The 5,879-nt window shown below is 46.2% G+C and overlaps 1 non-coding gene across 1 annotated transcript; it reads right to left on the reverse strand.

The window, feature by feature from the left end:
- Nucleotides 1-5,718: 5,718 nt before the first annotated feature.
- Nucleotides 5,719-5,800, reverse strand: TRNAS-UGA. Its single transcript has one exon. It is a non-coding gene; the product is annotated as a tRNA-Ser (tRNA).
- Nucleotides 5,801-5,879: the final 79 nt, after the last annotated feature.

Here is a 5,879-nt window from a genome sequence, read left to right on the forward strand (position 1 = left end):
ATTGTGAAACAGACAAGAGCATGAGATTATCTGTTCAGCAGTTCAATGTTTTTTGGTTAGCAGTGACAGGTTATTTGTGTTTTGTGTTAATTCATTGTGATGTGGACATGGTTCAGGTCGCTGTCTCAGTACTGATTTGGTGACACGTGTGCTCTGAGCGTTACAGGTGGAGGTCTTTGTGTTTAATAGGCCAAGCCCTTTCCAGTGTCAACAGGAGGTGATTTTGTGATGTTCTCTAACAATCTTTCCTATATCCTTAAACACTGTGTAGTGATTAACATTTCTCTTGATCCTGTGATGCTATAAAGAACATGCTCAGTAGAACCAGAAATCATTGTTGGACTCTGTTCCAGAATGATCTTCCAAACCCTGTGTGACAATGAGCTGCCAACAAAACTGCTTATTTCTGAGCCACGTGCCCTGGTTCACTTCTCCGTGGCATGTCCTTACTGCAGTGATTTATTGTGGACACACTGCAGCCTTAACTTGTGGGAGAATTGTGGTCCTAGGATAGAGATGAAAGAAGGAGGTTCTCAGTATCCAAGGTCACTGTGGCAGATCAAGCACCTCTAAAAATCACTTGCTGTTTTGCACCAGCTTTTTGTTTTGGAAAGCAGTTCCAAAACTTCTCCAGTTAGAATTTTTTTTTCTTAAGATGACAACTGATCCCCATTGTATGAGTGCCAGCACTGCCCTGTGGCTTCAAGGTTACTTCCCTCCCTGCTCTGACCTGGGAGACATGGTTTGATCAGGGTTTTGTGTGGTGGGAGGAAAAGACTCAGGCTAGTCAGCACTAGTGTGTGCAAAATCTCACATGGAAGGTTTTTTGATATTTTGGGTAACTTTTCAAATTCTGCATTGTTGTTTATTTATTTTGTATTGCTTTCTGCTCTGTAAGCACTGGGCTAATATGTCAGGTATTGACACTGTGGCTTTATGCAGGCAGAGAATCCCATCAGCAGCAAATAAAACTGCATGCACAGAGAAAAGGGGTTGCTTTCATCTTTCAGTTCAATGTTCCACCTACCACCTGGCAAGGTGTTCCACCCACCCCTTCTCAACTTCTTGGTTGCCTCCTCAAGTGGGTAGAAGCTCCAGGGAGTCTGGTTGTGACTGTTGGACGTTACTGTGGGAAATCTAACCCAAGGAGTGCAGTGTTCTCCCTCCTTGGACAATATTCTGACACCTCTCTCCCCCTGGGGCGCCGTGTCTGGCTGTGCCCCCTGGGGCTGATGTGCTGACTGACCTGCTGTGAGCTGCTCTGGGGTGCCTGTTTGCCATAAACTCTAACACACTTGCCTGCCAGTGCAACCTTGAGAACACACGTATCTTACTGAGCTCACAGGCCTGTTTACTCTGGGGCCAGTTTTCTCCACGGGGGCTGATCCCTGTGTTAATGCTGGTTGTGTCTGTACCAGTTTACAGAAGCTCAGAGAACTGGTGTTCTGCTGACACAGCTGCACTGGTCCTAGATTTGATGGCACTGGTAGCAATAGCCATTTTTACAGCACATCATCCTGCTTATACCAAATATTTTATTTAGGTTAGATATAGGTTTTATTTAGGTTAGATATCTAACCAAATATATTTAGGTTAGATATTAGAAAAAAAGTTTTTTACTATACATTTGGTGGGTAAGGTTGTTTCCTGAGTGCTTGTTTTCCTCTTTGAAAGAGATATTTTAAAAAAAGGCAGTTTATATGTTCTCTAATAGAAGCAAATATCCTGATGATTAAACCAGATACTGGGTGCCTTTAATTTCCTGAGCATGAACATTGCTGTCTTAGCTTCCCAGCAGGCTCAGCTCTGGTGTCAGGATATGAAAGGGCAGGCAGTGAGGCTGTCATAAGCTGATGAAATCACAGTGCAAAAGACAAAGCACCTCACTAAGTTGTTGTGCTCTGTCACTGCCAGACAGGAAGATGTTTATCAGTCAGTTTATGCTGGGTGTTTATTGCCTCCCGGTGTACACTGACCCTGCTGTGCCAAGCCTCCCCACGATGGAGGCACTGGGTGTGTTTGTGCTTTCACCTTCGCTGTATGAGGCTTTTCTCTCTCCCCTGTAAGTTAAAATGAGACTCTTCATGAGCTCTGTTTGTCCCAGCTTCGAAGGGCTTGTGTCTGAGTCATTACAGTGGGGCACATAGAAACTGAGAACTTGTAGATGTCTGTTGGATATCCTAACTTGTCTCAGCTGATAGATGTTAGAGAAAATGAATTTTCTTTCCTCTATTCCATCTTCACAGTGAGCTTCCTCCTTCTGGTGGAGCAGTAAGGAACAGGGGTTACTGATAGGTAAATGAAATTTGCTGCCAGTGTTCAGAAGGTTTCCAGTTTTGACATGCCTTGTGGTTCTTGGTGCTTTGGACAAAACGATTTGCTGGCTGCTTTGTCAAAACTGCTTTTCTGAAAATTTGGAAGGACTCTTGGCACCAAGGACAGACAACTTATCTGAGCAGATATGCAGCTTGGGCATCAGTCCTTACAGAAAGTTACAGAAGCTTAGCTAAGATTGTCTGGTCTAGAGCTGGTTGTTCTCTAGCAGTTCCCTTTGATGGAAGCCCCAGGTATTTGCTGGGTAGAGGATTGTCATCTCCTGCTCTTCCTCACAGATTGTGTGTGAATGATGTCAGTGGGTGGGCAGAGGAATGAGCAGAAAGGAACAAGTGGCTCTTGCAGCTGGGGGGGTCTGGTTTGGTGCCTTCTGCTCCTCCAGGTCCTCACTGTCAAAGGATCCAAGTCTTCCCACGTTCATCCTTGGCCTGCCAATGCCAAAGGACAAGGTGATTTACTGCAGTGTGGATAGCTGCTGATGCAAAGGAGCCTGGATGGTCTAAGCACCTCTTTGCTAAGCTGGCTGGAGGCCCCTTGATCCCTGGAAGTTGTGTGTGGCAGGCCTGAGCCAGGTCTGGGCAGGAAAACTGCACCAGGTGGCAGAGATACAGAGCAGTTCCATGCTGAGCCCAGGTGTACCACTTAGGGGCTGGAATACAGCAGCAGATTCACTGCTGCCTTGCTGTTTGGTGCTGTTACAGCTGAGGCTTAGCAAGGGAAGTAGATCAGAGCAGCACTTGAACTCTGCTGTGAGACAGAGATGAAAAGTGATAGAAGTCGAGAGCACTGAGCCCAGGACACCAGTGCTGGGGTGTGTCTGTAGCTGTACTAGGCTGTTTGGCACTCCTTACTTATTTTCCTCTGCAATTGCAAAAAATAACTGCAATTAAAACCATGTGGTCCTTCCCCTTCAGTGCTTTGGATGGAACATTCTCATACATTTTGCTGAAGGGTGAGGGTGGGAAATAACTTGGGTGGTCACTGCTGCTCCATTGTCAACTGCAAGTTTGGAGGGGAAATTGGTTTTGAGGAGGAAAGGTTCACTGAACACAAACACTTCCTTAGACAGAAGAGAATTTTGTTGCTTTTCTGACAGACTGGCCTCTTATTTTTCAATATAACATTAAAACAACCCCGTTTTTTGGTGTCAGTGGTTTGACATTTTCATCCCCAGCAAGGTCCCAGGGAAAATGACATCTTGAAGCTGCAAACTTCCCAACAAATATTTATTGGGTTGCTATTTTGTCTTCAGATCTAGGAAAGCAATGAAATGTCTTTTGGAAATAAGACACTTAAAATGGTCAGCAAAAAACTGGCAACTTCTTCAGAAAAGTGATAGAAAAGAAGGGTTTAGTACAAAGTTTGCCTACTGTGTTTTGTGTTTTGACTCTCTTAATGCTATCTCTGTTAGTTTGGAAAGCTACCCAAAACTGCATCACACAAGATGGAGATTCACTCTTCTGCTCAAGATTACAGAGGTGGCAAGGATCTTCAAATGATAACAAAAAATAGTTTAAATTCTTGACTGATTAAACAAAATCAAGCCTTATGTGTGGAAAACAGGGTGGGTTTTTCTGAAACATGCACACTCCCCAAAAATTTGGTGTTTTGCAGGGTGACGAACGTGTTCTGCTCTATACACAAAACTTTCAGCTGCTCTTAGAGTGCAAATATGCTAAGGAGGAAGTAGCACTTGGACTGCACCTTATCAAAGGGTATTTCAGTTGGTATTGAATTTAGAAACTCTCTTTTCTGCCACACCTGAGATGAGATATCTGATTCCAGTATCCATCGGCACTTACCTTCGCCTGTGAGAACTTAAGGGAAGTGCCTAATGTTGCAGCCACCTCTTGGCCAGTCCCATTATTTGCTGTTCAACGTTGCCTTTCAGATGTAAACTCTAGCACTTTTTTTTAAAAATTAGAATCCTAGAATCAACTGGGTTGGAAAAGACCTCCAAGATCATCAAGTCCAACCCTACCCTGGTTACCAAACCATGGCACTAAGTGCCACATCCAGTCTCAGCTTGAAAACCTCCAGGGATGGTGAATCCGCCACCTCCCTGGGCAGCACATTCCAATGCCTGAGCACTCTCTCTGGAAAAAATCTCTTCCTAAGATCCAACCTAACCCTCCCCTGGCAGAGCTTGAGTCTGTGCCCTCTTGTCCTGCTGCTGTTGCCTGGGAGCAGAGACCAACCCCCACCTGACTCCAACCTCCTGTCAGGGAGTTGCAGAGGGTGAGAAGGTCTCCCCTGAGCCTCCTCTTCTCCAGGCTGAACACCCCCAGCTCCCTCAGCCTCTCCTCATGCCACTTGTGCTCCAGTCCCTTCCCCAGCCTCGTTGCTCTGCTCTGGACCTGCTCCAGCCCCTCAATGTCCCTCCTGAGCTGAGGGGCCAGAGCTGAGCACAGGATTCAAGGTGTGGCCTCACCAGCACCGAGTGCAGGGGCAGAATCACCTCCTGGTCCTGCTGAGCACACTGTTCCTGCTCCAGGCCAGGGATGTGCCTGTATTGCATGTGCCTTAACAGAAACAAAAAAATCCCTGCAAGCCTCGTTAGAGAGCACTTTGAATTCTCATTTTGCTGCCAGGTAGACAATCATTTGTGTTTCTCTTTTTGCTTTTATTTCATTATGGGCAGATATAATTCAGTGTTTTCTCTTCTTCCCCTGCCTCCATTTTTTGATTAAGTCTCACTTTGAGAGAAAAAAAATGGGTTTGCATTTGTGTTGGCTTTTTCTCTTTTCTTAGAGAGGAATGAGAAGTGGTTGTTCATGCTCTGGCCTATTCTGGTCTCTGTGGAAATGGTCTTTTTCTTATTCCCAGCCTTTTCTTACTGGACTTTGCCAATTTTTTGGCTCTTCACTAATGCTGGGGCCACACATAGGAGGAGATTGACCCATCTGAATGGTGAAAGGTCAGTTTAAGCCAGTCAGAGAGAGGGGACTGGGGAGGAGGGCAGTGCCACCTTCTCTGATTTTTCCTGGTTGTGAATTGTGTAACTTCTGTGGGTTTTTTCCCCCTCCACTGGCAGATTTTGTGTGTGTGCATCATGCCTGTGCAGAAGGTCATAAAGAGCAGGAAAAGATGATGTCTGAGCCCCTCACTGGAGGTGTAGGAGGAATCAGACCAGCTTCCTTCAGGAAAGGGAAAGTTTGACAGGGAAAATGCATTCTATGGAGAGTAGCTGGTGGCAAGATTTTATTTATGCTGTATTAGCTATAGGACATGAGGGGAGGAGTCGTGGTTTTTTTACACTTTGGGCAAATCAGGTCACTGTCTGTGTGTCACGTTTGGCAGTAAAGAGAGACGTGACGAATAAAAATTGCTTATTCTAAGTCATAAAGGAAAGGGGGGGAAAAAAAAACCACCGCCCGACCGGGCCGCAGCGAGCAGGGTTCGAACCTGCGCGGGGAGACCCCATTGGATTTCAAGTCCAACGCCTTAACCACTCGGCCATCGCTGCTGCTGGTGCAGCTCTGCGGGCCGCAGCCCTTATCGCGCCGTCCCGCCCCGCGGCCGCGCACAGCCAATCAGCTCCCGCC

Source organism: Acanthisitta chloris, unplaced genomic scaffold (genome assembly GCF_000695815.1).
Source record: "Acanthisitta chloris isolate BGI_N310 unplaced genomic scaffold, ASM69581v1 scaffold39769, whole genome shotgun sequence".
NCBI classification, from domain to species: domain Eukaryota; kingdom Metazoa; phylum Chordata; class Aves; order Passeriformes; family Acanthisittidae; genus Acanthisitta; species Acanthisitta chloris.